Source organism: Prionailurus viverrinus, chromosome A2 (assembly GCF_022837055.1).
Source record: "Prionailurus viverrinus isolate Anna chromosome A2, UM_Priviv_1.0, whole genome shotgun sequence".
Lineage (NCBI taxonomy): Eukaryota > Metazoa > Chordata > Mammalia > Carnivora > Felidae > Prionailurus > Prionailurus viverrinus.
The window spans coordinates 129835641-129860162 of NC_062562.1; the positions used below are offsets into that span (position 1 = coordinate 129835641).

Here is a 24522-nt window from a genome sequence, read left to right on the forward strand (position 1 = left end):
TTAATAGATTATAGAGACTATGCAGTTTTATGGCAAAATTTTTTAAAAACTAAAGTAAATTATCAAATATAACTCCCCAAAGAAAGGAAAACTTGACCGAATGAGCATAAAAGAGAGTATAAAGATTACCATTAAAAATGAAGCAGTTAAGACAGGTGAGTTTGTGCCTAATCTGTATATAAATTTTAAAGATAAATTCCATGTTACTTAAACTGTGCTGTACTGTTGAAAATGTTGAATAGTTGACAATTACTTTTGAAGGCTACATAATTTTATTTTTATTTATTTTTTAACATGAAATTTATTGTCAAGTTGGTTTCCGTATGACACCCAGTGCTCATCCCAATAGATACCCTCCTCAATGCCCATCACCCGCTTTCACCTCCCTCCCACCTCCCATCAACCCTCAGTATATTCTCAGTTTTAAGAGTATCTTATGGTTTGCCTCCCTCCCTCTCTTTTTCCCCCCCCTTCCCCTCCCCATGGTCTTCTGTTGTTTTTCAGGATCCACATAAGAGTGAAAATATATGGTATCTGTCTTTCTCTGTATGACTTATTTCACATAGCATAACACTCTCCAGTTCCCTCCATGTTGCTACCAAAGGCCATATTTCATTCTTTCTCATTGCCAAGTAGTATTCCATTGTATATATAAACCACAACTTGTTTATCCATTCATCAGTTGATGGACATGTAGGCTCTCTCCATAATTTGGCTATTGTTGAAAGTGCTGCTATAAACATTGGGGTACAAGTGCCCCTATGCATCAGTACTCCTGTAGCCCTTGGGTACATTCCTAGCAGTGCTATTCCTGGGTCATAGGGTAGATCTATTTTTAATTTTTTGAGGAAACCACACTGTTTTCCAGAAGGGCTGCACCAGTTTGCATTCCCAGAAAAAGTGCAAGAGGGTTCCCGTTTCTCCACATCCTCGCCAGCATCTATAGTCTCCTGATTTGTTCATTTTAGCCACTCTGACTGGCATGAGGTGGTATCTCAGTGTGGTTTTGATTTGTATTTCCCTGATGAGGAGCAACGTTGAGCATCTTTTCTTGTGCCTGTTGGCCATCTGGATGTCTTCTTTAGAGAAGTGTCTATTCATGTCTTCTGCCCATTTCTTCACTGGATTATTTTTTGGGTGTGGAGTTTGGTAAGTTCTTTATAGATTTTGGATATTAGCCCTTTGTCTGATATGTCATTTGCAAATATCTTTTCCCATTCCCTTGGTTGCCTTTTACTTTTGTTGATTGTTTCCTTTCCAGTGCAGAAGCTTTTTATCTTCATGAGGTCCCAGTAGTTCATTTTTTGCTTTTAATTCCCTTGCCTTTGGAGATGTGTCAAGTAAGAAATTACTGCAGCTGAGGTCAGAGAGGTTTTTTTCCTGCTTTCTCCTCTAGGGTTTTGATGGTTTCCTGTATCACATTCAGGTCCTTCATCCATTTTGAGTTTATTTTTATGAATGGTGTAAGAAAGTGGTCTAGTTTCATTCTTCTGCATGTTGCTGTCCAGTTCTCCCAGCACCATTTATTTGTTAAAGAGACTGTCTTTTTTCCATTGGATATTCTTTCTTGTTTTGTCAAAGATTAGTTGGCCATAATTTTGTGGGCCCAATTCTTGGGTCTCTATTCTTTTCCATTGGTCTGAGTGTCTGTTTTTGTGCCAATACCATGCTGGCTTGATGATTAGAGCTTTGTAGTAGAGGCTACAGTCTGGGATTGTGATGCCTCCCACTTTGGTGTTTTTCTTCAATGTTACTTTGGCTACTCGGGGTCTTTTGTGGTTCCATACACATTTTAGGATTGCTTGTTCTAGCTTCGAGAAGAATGCTGGTGTAATTTTGATTGGGATTGCATTGAGTGTGTAGATTGCTTTGGGTAGTATTGATATTTTGACAATATTTATTCTTCCAGTCCATGAGCATGGAATGTTTTACCATTTCTTTGTATCTTCTTTGATTTCCTTCATAAGCTTTATATAGTTTTCAGCATACAGATCTTTTACATCTTTGGTTAGATTTATTCCTAGGTATTTTATGATTCTTGGTTCAGTTGTGAATGGGATCAGTTTCTTTATTTGTCTTTCTGTCGCTTCATTAATAGTGTATAAGAATGCAACTTATTTCTGGTCATTAATTTTATATCCTGCAACTTTGCCGAATTCATGTTCTAGCAGGCTTTTGGTAGAGTCTATCTAGTTTTCCATGTATAGTATCCTGTCACCTGCAAAAAGTGAAAGCTTGGCTTCATCTTTGCCAATTTTGATGCCTTTGATTTCCTTTTGTTGTCTGATTGCTGATGCTAAAACTTCCAACACTATGTTAAACAACAGTGGTTAGAGTGGAGATCCCAGTTGTGTTCCTGATCTCAGGGGGAAAGCTCTCAGTTTTTCCCCATTGAGGAAATTATTAGCTGTGGGCTTTTCATAGATGGCTTTTATGATCTTTAGGTATGTTCCTTCTATCCTGACACTCTTCCAGGTTTTTGTTAAGAAAGGATGCTGAATTTTGTCAAATGCTTTTTCTGCATCGATTGACAGGATCATATGGTTCTTATCTTTTCTTTTATTACTATGATGTATCACATTGATTGATTTGCGAATGTTGAACCAGCCCTGCAGCCCAGGAATGAATCCCACTTGATCATGGTAAATAATTCTTTTTGTATGCTGTTGAATTCGATTTGCTATACTTGTTGAGAATTTTTTCGTCCGTATTCATCAGGGATATTGACCTGTAGTTCTCTTTTTTTCTGGGTCTCTGGTTTGGGAATCAAAGTAATGCTGGCTTCATACAATGAGTCTGGAAGTTTTCCTTCCCTTTCTAGTTTTTGGAACCGCTTGAGAACGCTGGGTATTATCTCTGCTTTAAACATCTGGTAGAATTCCCCTGGGAAGCCATCTGGTCCTGGACTCTTCTTTGTTAGGAGATTTTTGATAACTAATTCAATTTCCTCCCTGGTTATGGGTCTGTTCAAATTTTCTATTTCTTCCTGTTTGAGTTTTGGAAGTGGGTGCGTGCTTAGGAATTTGTCCATTTCTTCCAGGTTGTCCAGTTTGTTGGCATATAGTTTTTCATAGTATTCCTTGATAATTGCTTGTATTTCTGAGGGATTGGTTGTAATAATTCCATTCTCATTCATGATTTTATCTATTTGGGTCATCTCCCTTTTCTTTTTGAGGAGCCTGGCTAGAGGCTTATCAATTGTGTTTATTTTTTCAAAAAACCAGCTCTTCATTTTATTGATCTGCTCTATTATTTTTTTAGTTTCTATGTTGTTTATTTCTCTGTTCTTTATTATTTCTCTTCTTCTGCTGGGTTTGGGGTGTCTTTGCTGTTCTGCTTCTATTTCCTTTAGGTGTGCTGTTAGAGTTTGTATTTGGGATTTTTCTTGTTTCTTGAGATAGGCCTGGATTGCAATGTATGTTCCTCTCAGGACTGCCTTCGTTGCATCCCAAAGCATTGGGATTGTTGTATTTTCATTTTTGTTTGTTTTCCACGTATCTTTTAATTTCTTTTCTAATTGCCTGGTTGACCCATTCATTCTTTAGTAGGGTGTTCTTTAACCTCCATGCTTTTGGAGGTTTTCCAGACTTTTTCCTGTGGTTGATTTCAAGCTTCATAGCATTGTGGTCTGTAAGTGTGCATGGTATGATCTCCATTCTTTTATACTTATGAAGGGCTGTTTTGTGACCCAGTAAGTGATCTATCTTGGAGAATGTTCCATGCACACTCGAGAAGAAAGTATATTCTGTTGCTTTGGGATGCAGCGTTCTAAATATATCTGTCAAGTCCATCTGATCCAATGTATCATTCAGGGCCCTTGTTTCTTTATTGGTTCTCTGTCTAGATGATCTATCCATTGTTGTGAGTATTATAGTCCCCTGCAATTACCACATTCTTATCAATAAGGTTGCTTATGTTTGTGAGTAATGGTTTTACATATTTGGGGGCTCCCATATTCGGCACATAGACATTTATAATTATTAGGTCTTCCTGATGGATAGACTCTGTAATTATTTATAATGCCCTTCTTCATCTCTTGTTACAGCCTTTAATCTAAAGTCTAGTTTGTCTGATATAAGTGTGGCTACTCCAGCTTTCTTTTGACATCCAGTAGCATGATAGATAGTTCTCCATCCCCTCACTTTCAATCTGAAGGTGTCCTCAGGTCTAAAATGAGTCTCTTGTAGACAGCAAATAGATGGGTCTTGTTTTTTTTATCCATTCTGATACCTTATGTATTTGGTTGGTGCATTTAGTCCATTTATATTCAGCATTATTATTGAAAGATATGGGTTTAGAGTCACTGTGATGTCTGTAGGTTTCATGCTTGTAGTGATGTCTCTGGTATTTTGTGGTCCTTGCAACATTTCACTCACAGAATCCCCCTTAGGATCTCTTGTAGGGCTGGTTTAGTAGTGATGAATTCCTTTGGTTTTTGTTTGTTTGGGAAGATCTTTATCTCTCCTTCTATTCTGAATGACAGACTTGCTGCACAAAGGATTCTCAGCTGCATATTTTTTCTGTTCATCACATTTAAGATTTCCTGCCATTCCTTTCTGGCCTGCCAAGTTTCAGTAGATAGGTCTTCCACTACTCTTATATGTCTACCTTTGTATGTTATAGCCTGTTTATCCCTTGCTGCTTTCAGTATTTTCTCTTCATTCTTGTATTTTGCCAGTTGCACTATGATATGTCGTGCAGAAGATCGATTCAAATTACATCTGAAGGGAGTTCTCTGTGCCTCTTCGATTTCAATGCCTTTTTCCTTCCCCAGAGTAGGGAAGTTCTCAGCTATGATTTGTTCAAGTACAACTTCAGCCCCTTTCTCCCTCTCTTCTTCTGGAATTCCTATGATACAGATATTGTTCCATTTGATTACATCACTTAGTTCTCTAATTCTCCCCTCATACTCCTGCATTTTTTTATCTCTCTTTTTCTCAGCTTCCTCTTTTTCCATCATTTTATCTTCCAATTCACCTATTCTCTACCTCTTCGATCCGTTCTATGGATCCATTTTATTTTGTACCTCATTTATAGCATTTTTTAATTCCTCATGACTATTTTTTAGTCCCTTGATCTCTGTAGCAATAGATTCTCTGCTGTCCTCTATGGTTTTTCAAGCCTAGCAATTGATTTTATGACGATTATTCTAAATTCTTGTTCCTTTATATTACTTAAATCGATTTTGATCACTTCGTAGCTGTCACTACCTCCTGGAGTTTTCTTTGAGGAGAATTCTTCTGCTTCATCATTTTGGGTAGTCCCTGTGGCAGCTCCAAACTGCAGGGCACTTCCCCTGTGCTCTCTGGAGAAACTTGTGTTGGTGGGTGGGGCCGCAGTCAGACCCGATGTCTGGGGCCACAGTCAGACTGGTGTGTACCTTATCTTCCCTTCCCCTGGGCAGGACTCAACTGTGGAGTGGTGTGGCCCCTGTCTGGACTACTTGCACACTGCCAGGGTTGTGTTGCTGCTTCAATGGGATCTGTCGTATTAGCAGGGCTGGGTCCACAAGGTGCACAGGGGCAGAAGGGGCCAGCTTAGCTAGCTTTGCTGTTGGTGGTCCCCTGCAGGAGGGGCCCTGCAGCACTGGGAGGGAGGCAGACCGTTAGAGAGATGGATCCACAGAAGCAGTGTTGGACATTTGCATGGTGCAAGCAAGTTCGGTGATGGGAACTGGTTCCCTTTGTAATTTTGGCTAGGGGATGAGAGAGGGAGATGGTGCTTGCCAGGGCCTTTGTGTCCTGGCTGAGCTCTGTTCTTTCAGAATCAACATCTCTCCCTCCCAGCATCCTCTCACCCTCTCTGCTCTCCGAGAGCAGAGCTGTTGACTTTTAACATTCCAGATGTTAAGTCCCACTGGCTGTCAGACCTCACAGAGTCCAGCCCCTCCGCTTTTGCAAGCCAGACTTCGGGGGCTCTGCCTTGCCAGGCAGGCTGCCCCTCCACTGTCCCAACTCCCTTCTGCCAGTCTATGTATCATGCACTGCCTCTCCACCCTTCCTACCCTCTTCCGTGGGCCTCTTGTCTATGCTTGGCTCCAGAGAGTCCATTTTGCTAGTCTTCTGGTGGTTTTCTGGGTTATTTAGGACATGTGGGTGGAATCTAAGCGATCAGCAGGAGGAGGTGAGCCCAGCATCCTCCTGTGCCGCCATCTTCCCAGAACTCCCCAAAGGCTACATGATTTTAATGTAAAAGAAGAACAAAGGTAATGTCCCAAAGAAAATGATGCATGAAACTATCTGATAAATATAGTTGTAAAAAAATGTTATTAAAGAAACCCCAGTAAGGCATGGGTGCTTCAGTAAGAGGAAATCTGTCAACTAACTCAAAATATCAGTCTTATTGTTGAAGAAAAAGTGATGATACCAATAGATTCTGAAAAATCCTCTGATAAAAGTCAGAAGTGATGCCTAATAAGAATTCCAATTAAGATAAAAATAGAATTGAGGGGCGCCTGGGTGGCTCAGTCGGTTAAGCGTCCGACTTCAGCCAGGTCACGATCTCGCGGTCCGTGAGTTCGAGCCCCGCGTCGGGCTCTGGGCTGATGGCTCAGAGCCTGGAGCCTGTTTCCGATTCTGTGTCTCCCTCTCTCTCTGCCCCTCCCCCGTTCATGCTCTGTCTCTCTCTGTCCCAAAAATAAATAAATGTTGAAAAAAAAAATTTAAAAAAAAAATAGAATTGAGCTATTTAAGTATAACAAAAATTTTCAACCGAAACTTACACCATATCAAAATATCATTCTTATCTGAATATGTAAGTTTAATAGTATTACATGTAGAATTTCATTTTTTAATGATTGGATCATAGGATTTTAAAATTTATATACATATAAATATTTAAACAAATCCTAATTCCTGAGGATAACTAAAAACCATGAATACTAATGGAAGTCTTGACTTTCAAAAAAGCAGAACCATTAACATGATGTTGGGACAAGAGTAGGCAAATTTAAAAATACAACAGCATAGAGGTGCCTGGGTCGCTCAGTCAGTTAGTTGTTTTGGGTCATGATCTAATGGTCATCAAATACAGCTAGGCATGGAGTGTGCTTAAGATTTTCTCTCTCCCTCTGCCCTCCTACCCCATGTACACACACACTCTCTCCCCCCATCCCCCCCAAAAAAGCATGAGAGTATGATATCCATAAGTAGTTCACAGTATGTGATTTTTTAAATCATAGCAAAAGTGCTGTGTAGATTCAATGTAGGGGGAAAATGTATATTTAGTAAATGGTGTTGGCACAAATGGACATTTTGAAAAAATTGAACTCTCATAAATATTAAAATTTCTAGAAAAGGTAATGATTTTTAATCAAATAAATTTTAATGTATATGAAAAGAAATAAGAAAAACTATTATATTAAAATGAATTTGAAATGTCAATATGAGCTTGTGAAATCACAAGCTTTTTCATTTTTTTTTGGGTTTTTTAGTTTTTATTTGATTACCCAGTACTTATCACTACAGGTGCCATCCTTAATCCCAATCACTTACTTTGTCTATCCCCCCACCTTCCTACCCTCTGGTAACTATCACTTTGTTCTCTATACTTAAGAGTCTATTGTTTGCTTTGTCTTTCTTTTTTTCCCTTTGCTCATTTAAGTTCCACAAATGAGTGAAATCATATTGTATTTGTCTTTCTCTGACTTACTTCACTTAACATTATACTCTTTAGATCAATCCATGTTGTTGTAAATGGCAAGATTTTTTTCTTTTTTATGGCTGAATGATATTCCATTGTGTGTGTGTGTGTGTGTGTGTGCATACACATACGTGTATGTGTGTGTGTGTACTTACATACACTTCTTTATGCATGGATTGATGGACACCTGGGCTTCTTCCATATCCTGTCTATCGTAAATAATGTTGCTATAAGCATGGGAATGTATACATGTATCCGTTTGAATTAGTGTTTTTGTATTATTTGGGTAAATACCAAGTAGTGTGATTGCTGACTTAAAGTGTAGTTCTATTTTTGACTTTTTGAGGAACTTCCATACAGTTTTCCAGAGTAGCTGTACAAGTTTACATCCCCACCATGAGAAAAAGAGGGTTCCTTTTTTTCCACATCCTTGATAGCGCTGGTTTTCCTTGTGTTGTTGATTTTAGACATTCTGACATTGTAGTTTTGGTTTGTATTTTTCTGATGATAAGTGATGATGAGAGACTTCTCATTTGTGTATTGGCCATCTGCATGTCCTCTTTGGAGTAATGTCTGTTCATGCTTTCTGCCCATTTTTAAATTGGATTATTTGTTGTTTGGGGGTTGAGTTTTATAAGTTCTTTATATATTTTGGATACTAACCCTTTATCAGATATGTCATTTGAAAATATCCCATTCTGTGCGTTGCCTTTTAGTTTTGTTCATTGTTCCCTTCGTTGTGCTGAAGCTCCTTATTTTGAGGTAGTCCCAATAGTTTATTTTTGTTTTTGTTTCTCTCACTTCACAGACCTATCTAGGAAAAAGTTGATGTCTAATGTAAAAGAAATTACTGCCTGTCCTCTTTTCTATAGTTTTTATAGTTTCAGATCTCATATTTAGGTCTTTAATCCATTTTGAGTTTATTTTTGTGTATTATGTAAGAAAATTGTCCAGTTTCTTTTTTTTTTTTTTTTTTTGCATGTTGCTTTCCAGTTTTTCCAACACCATTTGTTGAAGAGATTTTTTCCAATGGGATATTCTTTACTGCTTTGTTGAAGATTAATTGATCATATAATTGTGAATTTATTTCTGGATTTTCTATTCTCTTCTATTGATCTTTGTGTCTATTTTTGTGCCAATACCATACCGTCTTAATAACTACAGCTTTGTAATAAAACTTGAAGTACAGAATTGTGATGCCTCCCGCTTTGCTTTGCTTTTTCAAGATTGTTTTGGCTATTCAGAGTCTTTTGGGGTACCATACAAATTTTAGGACTGTTTGTTATAGCTCTGTGAAAATGCTGGTAGGGATTTCATTAAATGTGTATATTGCTTTGAGTAATATAGACATTTATTTTTATTTTATTTTTTTTTAACGTTTATTTATTTTCGAGACAGAGAGAGACAGAGCATGAACGGGGGAGGGGCAGAGAGAGAGGGAGACACAGAATCTGAAGCAGGCTCCAGGCTCTGAGCCATCAGCCCAGAGCCCAGCGCGGGGCTCGAACTCACGGACCGTGAGATCGTGACCTGAGCCGAAGTCGGACGCTTAACCGACTGAGCCACCCAGGCGCCCCTAGACATTTAAACAATATTTGTTCTTCCAATCCATGAACATAGGAGGTCTTTCCATTTCTTTGAATTATCTTAAAATTTTTTTGTCAGTATTTTATAGTTTTCAGAGTACAGGTCTTTGACCTCGTTGTTTAGGTTTATTCCTTTGTATCTTACTGGTTTTGGTACAATTGTAAAAGGGACTGATTTCATAACTTCTCTTTCTACTGTTTCATTATTAGTATAAAGAAGTACTACAGATTTCTGTAGATTGATTTTGCATCCTGTGACTTTACGGAATTTGTTTACTAGGCCTAGTAATTTTTTGGTGGGGTCCTTTGGGTTTTCTACATATAATATCTTGTTATGTGCAAATACTGAAAGTTTCACTTCTTCCTTGCCAGTTTAAATGCTTTCATTTCTTTTTATTTATTTATTTATTTTTAAATTTACACCCAAATTAGTTAACAATGCAACATAGTTATGCAGCATAGAGCAACAATGGTTTCAGGAGTAGATTCCTTAATGCCCCTTACCCATTTAGCCCATCTCCCTCCCACAACCCCTCCAGTAACCCTCTGTTCTCCATATTTAAGAGTTTCTTATGTTTTGTCCTCCTCCCTGTTTTTATATTATTTTTGTTTCCCTTCCCTTATGTTCATCTGTTTTGTCTCTTAAAGTCCTCATATGACTGAAGTCATATTATTTTTGTCTTTCTCTGACTAATTTCACTTAGCGTAATACCCTCCAGTTCTATCCACGTAATTGTAAATGGCAAGATCTCATTCTTTTCGATTGCCAAGTAATACTTCATTGTATATCTATACCACATCTTCTTTATCCATTCATCCATCAATGGACATTTGGGCTCTTTCCATACTTTGGCTATTGTTGATAGTGCTGCTATAAACATGGGGGTGCATGTGTCCCTTTGAAACAGCACACCTGTATCCCTTGGATAAATACCTAGTCGTGCAATTGCTGGGTCGGAGGGTAGTTCTATTTTTAATTTTTTGAGGAACCTCCATACTGTTTTCCAGAGTGGCTGTACCAGCTTGCATTGCCACCAACAATGCAAAAGAGATCCTCTTTCTCCGCATCCTCGCCAACATCTGTTGTTGCCTGAGTTGTTAAAGTCAGCCATTCCAACAGGTGTGAGGTGGTATCTCATTGTGGTTTTGATTTGTATTTCCCTGATTATGAGTGATATTGAACATTTTTTCATGTGTCGGTTGGCTATTTGGATATCTGCTTTGGAGAAGTGTCTATTCATGTCTTTTGCCTATTTCTTCACTGGATTATTTGTTTTTTGGGTGTTGAATTTGATAAGTTCTTTATACATTTTGGATACTAACCTTTTATCTGATATGTCATTTGCAAATATCTTCTCCCATTCTGTCAGTTGCCTTTTAGTTTTGCTGATTGTTTCCTTCACTGTGCAGAGGGTTTTTATTTTGTTGAGGTCCCAGTAGTTCATTTTTGCTTTTGTTTCCCTTGCCTCCAGAGACATGTTGCATAAGAAGTTGCTGTGGCCAAGATCAAAGAGGTTTTTGCCTGCTTTCGCCTTGAGGATTTTCATGGCTTCCTGTCTTACATTTAGGTCTTTCATCCATTTTGAGTTTATTTTTATGTATGGTGTAAGAAAGTGGTCCAGGTTCATTCTTCTGCATGTCGCTGTCCAGTTTTCCCAGCACCACTTGCTGAAGAGACTGTCTTTATTCCATGGGATATTCTTTCCTGCTTTGTCAAAGTTTAGTTGGCCATACGTTTGTGGTCCATTTCGGGTTCTCTATTCTGTTCCATTGGTCTGAGCGTCTGTTTTTGTGAGATCTTTTATTTCTTTTTGTTGTCTGATTGCTGGGCCTAGGACTTCCAGTACTGTGTTGAAAAAAAGTGGTGAGAGTGAGCATACTTGTCTTGTCCCTGACATTAGGGGAAAGGATCTAAGTTGTTCCCCTTTTAGGATGCTGTTACCTGTAGGTTTTCAAAGATGGCCTTCATTATGTTGAGGTATGTTCCTTCTAAACATACTTGGTGAGGGTTTTTACCATGAATTGATGTTTTACTTTGTCAAAGGCTTTTTCTGCATCTATTAAAATAATCATATGGTTCTTATCCCTTCTCTTATTGATGTGATTTATCATATTGACTGATATGTGAATATATAACCGTCTTTGTCACCCAGGAATAAATCACACTTAATTGTAGTAAATAATTTTTTTAACATATTGTTGGATTTAGTTGGCTAGTATTTTGAGAAATTTTGCATTTATGTTTATCAGAAATATTGGTTTGTTCTTTTTTTTGTGGTGTCTTTATATGGTTTTGGTATCAGGGTAATGCTGATCTCATAGAATGAATTTGGAAGTATTCCTTCCTTTTCTATTTTTTGGATTAGCTTGAGAAGAATAGTATTAACCCTTTTTTAAATGTTTGGTAGAATTCACCTGTGAAGAGATCTGGCACTGGACTTTTATTGTTGGGAGTTTTTTTTTTTTTGATTACTGATTAAATTTCACTGCTGATAATTGGTCTGTTCAAGTTTTCTATTTCTTCCTGCTTCAGTTTTAGAAGTTTATATATGGCTAGAAATTTATCCATTTCTTTTAGATTGTCCAATTTGTTGGCATACAGTTTTTCATAATATTCTCTTATAATTGTATTTCTGTGGTGTTGGTTGTTTTTTTCCATTGTGATTTTATTTAGTTATATCTTTTCCATTGTGATTTTATTTAGTTATATCCTTTCTTGTTTTTCTTTCCATTGTGATTTTATTTAGTTATATCCTTTTTCCATTGTGATTTTTTCATTGTGATTTTATTTAGTTATATCCTTTCTTGTTTTTCTTGGTATGTCTGGCTCTGACTAGAAGTTTATCAATTTTATGGATTTTTTTTTTCCCAAAGAGCCAGTTCCTGGTTTCATTGATCTATTGTTTTTTGGTTTTGGTTTCTATATCACTTATTTCTCTTCTAATCAGTATTATTTCCTTATTCCTGCTGGTTTTAGGTTTTGTTCTTTTTCTATCTCCTTTCAGTGTAAGGCTAGGTTGTTTGAGATTTTTCTTCTTGAGGTAGGCCTATATTGCTATATGCTTTGCTCTTAGAACCGTTTTTGCTGCATCCCAAAGGCTTTGGACTATTGTGTATTCATTTTGATTTGTTTCCATGCACTTTTTAATTTTTTATTTTATTTACTGGTTGGCACATTAACTGTTTAGTAGTATGTTATTTAACCTCCATGTACATTTGGTCTTTCCATATTTTTTCTTGTGGTTGACATCTAGTTTCATAGTGTTGTGGTAAGAAAAGATGCATGTCTCGACTTTTATTTTTTTATTTTTTAATTTGTTTTGTGACATAATATGTGATCTCTCCCAGAAAATGTTTCATGTGCACTTGAAAACAATGTATATTCTGTTTTAGGGTGGAATGATCTTAAATATGTCTGTTAAATCCATCTTGTCCAGTGTATCACTCAAAGCCATTGTTTCCTTGTTTATTTTCTGCTTATATAATCTGTCCATTGATGTAAGTGGGATGTTAAAATTCCCTACTATTATTATATTATAATCGATTAGTTCCTTTATATTTGTTGTTGTTATATATATTTGGGGTAAATAAATATTTACAATTATTATATCTTCATGTTGGATTGTACCCTGTATTATTATAAAGTGTACTTCTTTGTTTCTTGTTACAGTCTTTGTAGTAGTGTAGTTTGTCCCATACAAATATGGCTTCCCCAGCTTTCTTTTGACATCCAATTGCATGGTAAATGTTTCTCAATCCATTTTTAATGTGAATGTATTTCCAGATATAAAATGAGTCTTTTGGGCGCGCCTGGGTGGCGCAGTCGGTTAAGCATCCGACTTCAGCCAGGTCACGATCTCGCAGTCCGGGAGTTCGAGCCCCGCGTCGGGCTCTGGGCTGATGGCTCAGAGCCTGGAGTCTGTTTCCGATTCTGTGTCTCCCTCTCTCTCTGCCTCTCCCCTGTTCATGCTCTGTCTCTCTCTGTCCCCCCCCAAAAAAATAAATAAATGTTGAAAAAAAAATTTAAAAAAAAATGAGTCTTTTGTAGGCAGCATATAGCTGGGTCTTTTTTTTTTTTTTAAATCACTCTGTCACCATATGTCTTGTGATTGGAGCATTTATTCCATTTACATTCAAAGTATTTATTGACAGGTTTTTATTTTCATTTTATTACTTGTTTTATGGTTGTTTCTGAAGATTTTCTCTGATCATTTTTATAGTTTTCCTGTTTTCTTTAGTGACATATTTGATTCCTTTCTTTTTATTCTTTACATATCTATTACTGGTTTTTGATTTGTGGCTACCATGAGGTTTGTATATAACATCTTCTGCCTATAGGAGTCTTTATTAAGTTGATGGTAACTTAAGTTCAAACCCATTATTATTTTTTTTAAGAAATAGTAATTTTTATTGCTTTTGTGCTGCTTACCTTTTTACTGTCATTTTTCGTCTTTGCTTTCCACTCAAAGAGTATCCTTTAATATTTCTTGCAGGACTGGTTTAGTGGTCAGGAACTCCTTTAGTTTTTGTTTGTCTTTGTCTTTATCTCTTTATCTTTCCTATTCTGATTGATAGCCTTTCTGAATAGAATATTCTTGGCTTCATGTGTTTCCCATTTAGCACTTTGTATCCTGCCAGTCACTTCTAGCTTGCAAAGTTTCTATTGAAAAAAACCACTGAAGCCTTATGTGGTTTCCTTTGTATGTAACTATCTTCTTTTGTCTTCCTACTTTTAATATTTATTTTTCTTTATCAGTATATTTTACCATTTTAATTCCAATATGTCTTGGTATGGCTCTGCTTTTATTGATTTTCTTGGGCATTCTTTGTGCTTCCTGGATCTGGATATCTGTTTTATTCCCCATATTAGGAGACTATTAGCTATTAGCTAATAGCTATTAGCTATTATTTCATCAATTTCTGCCACCTGTTTTCTTCTGGTACTCCTGTAGTACAACTGTTATTACATTTGATGGAGTCACTGAGTTCCCTAAGTCTATTCTTGTTTTGCATAATGCTTTTTTCTCTCTTCTATTCAGCTTGATTACTTACTTTTTTAAAGTTTATTTTTATTTATCTTGAAAAAGAAAGAGTGAGCTCAAGTGGGGAAAGGTCAGAGAAAGATGGAGAGAAAGAGTCTCAAGCAGTGCAGACCCCAATGTGGGGCTTAAACTCATGAACTGTGAGATCCTGACTGAGCCAAAGCTAAGAGTCAGACGCTTAACCAACTGAGCAACCCAGGCTCCCCTAATCTTGATTACTTTCTATTACTCTGTCTTCTAGGTCATGGATTCAGTCCCCTGTTTCTTCTAGCCTGTTCATTCCATCAAGCATATTTCTCATTTTGTTTATTGAGCCCTTTAACTCTGCTATGTTATTTCTTATCTCTTAATGGTCTCACTGATTCCTCCACTCTTTTCTCAAGTCCAGTGAGTATCTTTATGATTATTGCTTTAAATTCTCTATCAGACATGTTACTTATATCTGTTTTGCTTAGATCTCTGCCCATGGCCTTTTCCTATTCTTTCATTTGGGACACATTTCTCTGTACTCTTATTTTCTCGAAGTGTTTGTGCTTGTTTCTCTGTGTTAGGAAAGTGAGCTATGTGTCCTATTCTTGAGGGTAATGGTTTATGAAGAAGAGTTCTTGTAGTGTACTATCCCCAGTTCCCTAGGGCCTGGTGCTGCTGGGAGTGTCTCCAAAGTGTACTGCCTATGCTGTGCTGTTGTGTCTTGGCTGCTTTATCCTTCATGCCAGTTTATTTGTCCCTGGAGGGGTCTTTCCATGAATGCTGCCTCTCTGGGATACACTCTGAGTCCAGCAAATAACCTCCCCACTGTGTGCCCCATGCTTTTCAGATCACTTTTTTCACAGTGTATGTCCATGGGCTCTTTGCCCTGCCTCTTCTCTAAGAGCAGCCCCAGTGCCCTCCCACAGCTAAGCCTACTGGCATTTAGGATTTCAGGCTGGAAGCCCTGCAGGTTGTAAGAACTCACAAAAATCAGCCCCTCTCACTTTCCAAGCCAATTTCTCTGGGGATTAGTTTTCCCAGTGCACTCCCATGCGTACTCATTGGCCTCGTGTTCTTCTCCATGACTGTGGCTTCCTCTGCACTGCAGCAGCCATAATCCATTTCTTTCCCAAGCTACATCACCACACTTCCTACATTCTTTGATGTGGCCTCTTCTCTGCAGTTAGTTGTGGAGTTTGTTTTGCCAGTCTTCAGGTGAATCTCTGGTTTAGGATGATTTGACAGTTATCTAGTTTTATTTGTGGGATGAGGGAATCCTAGGGTCCTCTTACTCTGCCACCATCTTCCTTTACCCCAATTTCCTTCCTTCTCTTTTAGAGAGAGAGAGAGCATGAGTGTGGGAGAGGGACAGAGGGAGACAGAGAGAATCCCAAGCATGCTCCACACTCATTGTAGAGCCCAACATGGGGCTTGGTCCCATGACCCTGGGATCATGACCTGAGCTGAAATTAAGAGTCAGACTCTCAGCCAACTGAGATACCTAGGCGTACCTCTTTTTCTTTTTCTTCTTTCTTCTTCTTTTTCTTTTTCTTTTCTCTTCTTTCCTTTCCTTTCCTTTCCTTTTTTTTTTTTTTTTTAGTGAAAGTATCTGAGAGACATATTCAGTAACATGATGGAGTTTTGGGTCATAACAACTTGCTTGAGATAATTGTCCACATCTTTTTCCAACCCCATATTCAGCCATATCATGTTGAAAAGTTGAAATTGACAATAAGGGAGAAGTTACATCACAGAAATCAGCAAATGTTACAAATCAAGGCTTCCAGTCTTCCCCCACCTGGAGCCAGTTGCTAAACATTTATTATCACAGTACTATATACGTAAAATCTCCTAATGTAAGGCTTGAAGGGTGTCTACATATGTATTCTTCTAATCTAAATTTGGGAAACATTCTTAACAGAAAAACTATAACTGGAAAACAAAAATCAAGTATTTGTTACTCCTTTAAGTTCCATCAGCTGATGCCTCATAATTGTTTTAGGTGCATACGTGTTTAGTATTGTTATGTTTTCTTGGAGAATTGACATAATGGAATGCCTCTCTCTATGACAGTCCCCCTTTTTCTGAAGTCAGATTGGTCTTAAATTGATCAAACTATTCAAACTTTCTCTTAACGAGTATTAGACTAGTATATATTTCTCACTCTTTTAACCTAAGTTTTTTGTTGTTGTTGTTTTTTTTATGTAAGGTGGGTTTCTTAAAGACAACATATAGCTGAGTCTTTTTTATCCACTCTAACAGTCTGTCTTGTAATTGGTATATTTATACCATTCACATTTGAATTTATTATCGATACAGTTAGATTAATATCTACCATGTTTGTATTTGTTTTTGATTTGTTGCGTTTGTTCTTTGCCCCCTCTTCTGCCTTTTTTCTTTTTAATTGAGCATGTTACATGATTCTACTTTGTCTCCTCTTTCAATATATCACTGTAATGTTTAAAAAATAAATTTTAGAGGTTGCTCTATCGTTTGCAGTCCACATTTTTAACTAAGCCTACCTTCAAATAGCATTATATTGCTTCTGGTGAAGTACAAGTAACTCTTATCCCTTGTCACTTTGTTGTCATTCATTTGTCCAAAAGCTATAATTACTCAATATATGGTTTCTGATTTTACCTTGAAGAAAACAGGTGTGTGTTAGATAAGTTAGGAATATTTTTTTTTAATTACCTCTATTTATCTTTCCTGATGCTCTTCTTGTTTTGTGTGTGTAGATATAAAGTCCTGAATACATTATTTCCTTCTGTCTGAAAATTTTCCTTCATGTTTCTTTCAGGGCAGATGTTGATGGATTCCCTCAGTTTATATTTATTATGGAAGTCTTTATTTCTTCTTCACTTTTGAAGGACAGTTTCTCTCATTGTAAAATTCTAAGTTAGTGGGGTCTTTTTGCTTTGTTTTGTTTTCTTTTTCAACATGTGAAGTATTTTATTTTGCTGTCTCCTTGGTTGTATGATTTCTGATGAGAAGTCTACTGTAATTCTGAGCTTTGTTCCACTGTAGATATGAAAGGTGTTCTATCCATGACTCTGGGTTTTTTCAAGATTTTCTCTTTGTCTTTGGTTTTTCTCAAGTTGGAATATGATACACCTATGTGTTTTGTGTGTGTTTGTGATTTGTGCTTATTTTTGTTTAGTATTTGTTTTGTTTTGGTGCTTGTCATTAATTTTGGATAATTCTCAGACATTATTGCTTCAAATATTTCTTCTCTGTTTTCTTATTTAAATTACATATGCTTGTTACATCTTTTGACATTGTCCCACAGTTTTTGGATGCCCTGGTCTTTTTCTTTTTTTCCCTCTGTCCTTTTTGAATTTCATTTTGGGAAATTATTGATCAATCTTCAAGCTCATGAATTCTTTCTTCATGATTGATATCTAGTCTACCTAGGAGTTTGTTGAAGGCATACTTCATTTCTGTTACAGTGGTCTTGATTTCTAGCATTTTCACTTGTTTCTTTATTAATCTCTCTTCTTACATTACTCATCTGTTCTTGCATAGTTTCTTTTTAAACTGCCTAAGATATTAATCATAATTAGTTTTAATTTTCTAATAATTCTGAATTTTCTAATAATTCTGACATCTGTATCATATCTGAATCTGGTTATGATTCTCACTTTGTTCAGACTATGTTTTCTCTTGGCTTTGTCATGCTCTGTAAGTTTTTGTTGAAAGCCAGACATGTTGGATATGGAAATAGGAAATGAAGTAAATAGGCCTTTAATATAAAGGTTTATGTGCTAACTTATTGTTTTATTAATTTAATTATATAATTGATCAATTATTTATATATTTATATGTATTAACAGCTAGGAGTTGGGCTAATATAGCTAGGAGTTAGAGCTTTCCAGAGGCTTCACATTCCTTTAGTGTCCTTATTTTTTGTCTTCCCTTTTGATTCAGACTTCCCTAGGTATTCCTCCTCAGAGAATCTGTGTGTTTTAGCTCTTTGTTTTGCCATCCATTGTTATTATACTGGAAATCTGTTAGTGTGGTGGTAAGGTGTGGGGGAGGGTGAGTGTTCTATAATTTTCCACTTAAACCTCAGTCCTTTTGAGGCCTGTGTTTCAAACCTTGATGTTCCTAAATGTTTTCCCAGTGATATAGTTTTCTTGTTTTTTTTTTTCCTCCTTGCCCCTTATTTCTTGAATCTGTGTTCCCTGAGTATTTTTTATCCCTATCAATTAGGTGAGACTGGAGGGAGCTAGGTGGGAGGAATTCCCTCCCCCAAGCCTGGCTTTGATCAAAGACTTTCCTCTGGAAAACAGGCATTTGCTATGGAAAGGGGTCTTGGCTTGTTTTGCTGTTGTTACTCTTTTGTTCCCCCTGCCAGAGACACAAGAGGATCTTCCTAGGAAACAGCATAAGAGCTTAGTGGTGTTCTGGAAGAAAAAGTCCCTCCGAAGTATGGCTGCCCCTGTAGCTTCTCATTCTCTACTTGTGCATAATCAGTCTCCAGCAATTTGTCAAAATCACAAGTAAACTATTGTTCCATGTAAGCAGATTTCAATTGACCTTTCTTTTTTGAGGCACCCTTCTCTCCAGGTTTTGGTCTGATGGTTTGTAGCTTGATGGATTCAAGAAAATTATTAATTTTTAATTTGTATAGCTTTTTCTTACTGTAAGGATTGAAGTGATGATTTTTAATCTCTTTACATGAAAGAGCTGAAACTGGAAACTGTATGATAGAAAAAAAATGGTTGAGTATATAAAAATAGAAAGCTTTAGAAGAACAAAAGCATAGAAAAAAATTTTAGTAAGACTTAATTTTTGGAAATATCTATTTGCAACCTAGATGATAACTATATAACATATACCTATGTAATATAAGAAGTCCTGATGCACGAGATAAAGATGAGTTAGTAATGTGATCAGTTCACAAAAAGCAAACCAAGTGGCCAATAAATACATGAAAAATTAATAGCTAAGGAAATACAAACAGTAGTAACAATGTTTAAAAATTAATATTCAAAAACCTGGGCACTCATGTTCTGGTAGAAATATGAATTGTTACAACCAATTTTGGAAAACCTGGCAGCAATCATTAAAATAAAAATCCACAATTCCTTAACTGTACACTACCTAATGTTCTATAACTATTCTATGGAAATAAAAGTAAATCAAGGTGTGCACATGGAGGTTGATAACATGTAACTTTGTTTTCTTTAATGTTTATTTTTGAGAGAGATAAAGAGAGAGAGAGAGTATGAGTATGCACACACACGGGAGGGGCGTAGAGAGGGAGACAGGAGATCCAAAGTGGGCTTTGTGCTGACAGCAGAGAGATATGGGCTCGAACTCATGAACCATGAAATCATGACCCGAGCTGAAGTCAGCCACTTAACTGACTGAGTCACCCAGGTGCCCCTGTAGCATGTAACTGTTATAAAGTGAATACTCAGTACAGGGAAAATGCTTAAATAAACTATAAAGAGCCAAACTGTATGATATTTTACACTTATTTAAATAAACAAATGAATTGGAACTATACCAGTTTACTTGGAGGAATTGCCATAAAGTATTTATGAAGTGAAAAGTGGAATGTAGAAAAGTATATTTAATATGATTCAAATATTGAAAAATAGTAAAACGAAACCTATATACTTATATCAATATAAAGTTTTTTTAAGTTGTAAATTATTTTTATGGTATATTTTTTATGCAAAATAATTGAGCATAGAAAAGTTTTAAAAATTCCTTTGTATGCATGTAAATAAATGCTTGTATAAGTTTGAATAAGCAAGATGAGACATTTGTAAAGATAGATATAAAACCATTGACATGGGTTGGCTCAGAATATGGGAGAGTGGAGGAGGTATGGAGCAAAAGAAAAATGTTTTCTTCATATATCTTTGTATTTCTTCACTGTTTTCAAGCTTAAATTAAAGTATTAATTTGAAAAAATCAAATATACAAGCTATTAAGGAAAAAAAAACACTAATATACTGTCATAGAGATTTAACTGAGTATATCAGTCTGGATTTTGTGAGGATAATAGTCACAAATATGATAGGAATAAGGCATTTAATACAGGAATCAAGTGTTAAATAGCTTTAAGAGTAGCTAAGGGAGTGGTACTCTGTAAGACTGTATCTGGAAGATAGGAACAAGTTACTAGCCACTTGAGCAAAGCCACTGAGGCAGATCCCCCAGTTCTCTCTAGAAAAATGTTGTTTATTTCACTTATGGCTTAACAGACTGGACTGTCTGAACAGAGGACTATCTTAACAACAGTTCCTCTCAGTCATAGGCTTGGTTAGTCATAGTTCCAACCTTAACCAAGTTGATACAGCACAGTCTAGTACAATCCACTTTTTTTTTATCAACATGGCATTCATACAATTCTTTTAAACTTTCAAATCAAGATAATCACCACATCATGCTTTTGGCTAACATAATGTAAACACACACACACACACACACACAATCATGAAGTGGCAGCACATCTTGTAAAGAACTAAATCCACTGCTGTATTATGTTGGTTAGAAGCACATCACTGACTGCAGCCCATGTTCAAAAGAAGCAGATTGCACAAGAGCATAAATATCAAAGGGTAGGGTTCATTGGACGCCATCTTAAGAAGTCTGCTTGCCACATTGGGCATAATTGTTTCTGCCACCATTGTGTATTCACAGCCCAATTGTATCAATCACCAGTTTTTTTGGTGTAATTCCAGGGCATAAGGAGTTCAAAGTGACCAGTTCAGGCATTCTCAGCTCTTAGTTTAATGGAACTATTGTTTTATCTCCTTGTGGAATCATTTCATTAGGAACTAAGATCTCTAAGTGAGCAGAAACCTTTTGAACAGGAAAAGCAAACTCAAATCCAGCTCAAGTGTCTATTCCATTAAGAACAAATCACTGCCCCCTCTGTGAAAGAAATGTAATTAATTTGTCATTGTACAGCTCTCTGGTCACTCTGGAATACTGTTATACCAGGGGCTCATGGTTTATTTCTACTATTGGAAGGTTGGGTGCTCAGCATTGATAAAAACAGATCAACTTTGTTAAGTGGATGCCCATATTGATGAGTGTATCTGTTCCCATTCTTGATTTTAGAACTAAGAGCATGACAACAGAGTGGCTTGAGATACCCACTGTAGATGTTTAAACAGCATCATTCACCTGATCTCATAGGCCCCCTTTTTGATAAGTGGATCGCTGTGCTGTTTTGTGTCCCTAAGAATTTGTTTTAGCTCAGAACAAATGTCCATTAACACCTAAAATGTTTGGTAATTTCTTTCCCTAAAGCAGAAATAACCTGACAAATGGCTGCAGGTTCTTTTGGAAGGAAGTAAATGAGTAATTTACAGTATGCACTTATGGAATTATAGCAGTATCCTTCCTCAAGGAGGTCAAGCAGGCCTCCTCTTCACTTAAGGTGCCCTGAGTCTTCAAAAACCGCTCAATTCTGACAAGTGGATAAGGACCACAACTCTTGTAGCATTACAAGTTAGGCCCTATTTACCAGTCCTAAAGGATTTTGCTTATACAAATAAAATAGACTTGATTTAGGAGGCTGTTCATCTATACTAGTCCTAGGGATATAATTAGCCACAGAAAAAGATCTCTACATGTCAAACTGTATGACTACTGCTCCATCCCTGCTACTCATTATGGTAACCATGGCCATCTCAACCCTGGTAGTTAAGTATCAGTGAAGTTAAATGCATCACATGGCTCCTGTCACTTCAGAATAACACCATCCATATTGTATTTTGGGAGTCCATTCCACTGATAGCCTTCCCCACTATCATTTCTCATATGGAAAGAATAGTCATTGAACAGTCTTTCAAGGTTAAATGTCTCTCCCTCATCAATGTATGCCTGAAAATCTTGAAGTAGAGGGTGGGTATGATTCATGGAACACAATAAAACCATTCCTATCTCTATAAGCCTTTGGATACTACCTTCTTCAGTCCATTTTGGCTACCAGAGATACTCATTTAAAGTCAACCAATATAACAAGTTGTCACAGTTATTCCCAATTGTTCAGGGTAGCACACTGAATCCAAAATCACTTGTTAGTGATTTCTATAAACCCAGATGAATACAGCAATGTATTCCTTCCTCCTGTTCTAACATCCTCAGAATAAATTCTCAAAAACATCTCCCTAGTCTTCACTGATGTAAGTTGTCAAAATACTGCATGTCTTTTGATGTGTATGACGTCTCCTCCAAAGACTTGGTCTTTTTTTTTCAAGGTGTGAGTCCAGATAAATGTTAAAAATCAATGAGTGGTAATGGAGTGGGTCTCCGTGAAAATGAGCATTTTCCTATAAGGCTACAGATTCTTTAGTAAGAGGGGGTAAATATGCTCAGACAGAGGAAGTTTCTATTAAGTGGAATTTGTGGATTCACGATCTCCAGGTTCATTGGGATCTATCTAAATATCCCTATCTTAATCTTTAGGGTTCCATTCCTTCCCAATTGATGTCACTCACTCACACACACACACACACACACACACACACACACACACACACACTTAAAAGAGACCTTGAGAAATTAAGGATTTGATTAACACTCTAGTTGAGTCACTTGCAGTATTCAGATTTTAGATTCAATTTTCAGAAATTTCAAACCTGCAAGTATATCAATAGGTCATCTTCCAATATAGTCATAGATGTCTCTGGTTCCTTACCCAAGACTTGGTATGGGAATTTAAAGGCTTCACTTCATTATTTTTTTCCAATTTTTTTCAGTGCATTTAAAATAGTCAAATATCCCCTACCCAATACAGCCATCATTATGTTCCATATTACGATGGTAGTGTTGTTTTTGTTTTTAGGTAGGTACTTAGTCACCCAAAGCTGTAGAACCCTGACTCCAGGTTATTCCATGTGATAATTTAAGATATTTTACAACTGTAAATCATAGTCTATATCTAATTTATCACTGACAGGTTATTAATGCTTTTCAGTCTAATTACATTATAGAACAAATTCTAAGTTCACATCTTCAAAATTATGTTCCCCTGGATCCACTTTTAGTACCAAAAGTCTGTGTCAGTCTGAGTTTGTTCAGGAAAAATGAGACAATGCAAGTAGTAAAGGAATGAGGGGTTTAATATAGCAGTTAAAGTTTATACACGTGTGTGTAGCTGGTAGTGATTTGTCTTGAAGGCTGTAGTTGGCAGTCAGAGAAACTCATTAATCATTTCATTGTGAAGTACTGGCATGAGTGAAAAATCTTGCAGGATGTTCATGAAGTTTTGCACATGAAACCTCAAAGTGGGAACTCATGGAGAGGTCTGAGCAAGCACCACAGTGAAAAAAGTCATCATGTTTGTTTCTCATGGCCTGACAGACATGAGCTTCTGCCTCATGTCTGCCTTCCAAATAATTTGTGAGGTCTCCTAATTGACAAATTCAAACTTGAAATAGTACAATGAGGGGCATTCTGTGAAACAAATTTCCTAGACTTGAATGGAAGTAGTAGCTGTGTGTTAGGTTGTCAACAGATAATCTAGAACAACTTAGTTCATTCTTGTTTCTACTATGACTGTCTAAATGCCCAAACTCTAAAATGTCTAGGCATCCTCAGAAATTCAACCCTCCATATTAGGGTGTTGAATTCAACCCCAGTTTTTGAGTGCTCTGTGTCATATATTATATACTAAAATATGGGATACAAGGATGAGAATACCACATTTCTTCAAGATCTCATAGGCTAGCAGAAAAGAAAAATATAGTGATAAAAAGGTGATGTTTATTTGAGGGATACTACAATAATGGTATAATTCAGGGTTCAATGAAATAAAATGGATTTTCATTAGGTGAAAAAAGGGAACGTCATTCTAAAGTAAAAGAACAGGATGTGAAAATTTAAAGGATGAAATGTTTAGAAGAAATGCAAGTAGATTTGCATGGCTGGGAATGAAGAGTTCAAAGACACAATAATGGAGATGAAGGTGGAAAGGCAGAAAGAGGTAAAGTCAGGAGAAACATATACAAGAGGTTTAACTATTTTCTGTAGGAAATTGAAATGAATAAAGAGATTTAAACCCTGAGGACGTGTTTTGTAAAAAAAAAAACACTTTTATAGTAACATAGTGGAGGAATTGGAGTGGGTCAAGGCTAGAGATAGAAAGATATGTTAGAAAGCAATTGCCATAGTCAAGGTGAAAATTACACAAATACTATGGTAGTTGAAGAGGAGGGAATGGTTTCAACAGGAGGTTCCACTTAATTTAGTGACTGATAGATGGGCTATGGAGATGTGCAGAGAGATATTCTGGCATAACCTTTCTACTTCTG

The 24522-nt window shown here is 36.7% G+C and overlaps 1 long non-coding RNA gene across 1 annotated transcript; it reads right to left on the bottom strand.

The window, feature by feature from the left end:
• Window positions 1-4844: 4844 nt before the first annotated feature.
• On the bottom strand, window positions 4845-22186 carry LOC125160315 (uncharacterized). The gene is made up of 3 exons (XR_007150209.1): window positions 22174-22186; window positions 14593-14596; window positions 4845-4988 (listed from the first exon to the last, which is right to left on the bottom strand). It is a non-coding gene; the product is annotated as an uncharacterized LOC125160315 (long non-coding RNA).
• Window positions 22187-24522: the final 2336 nt, after the last annotated feature.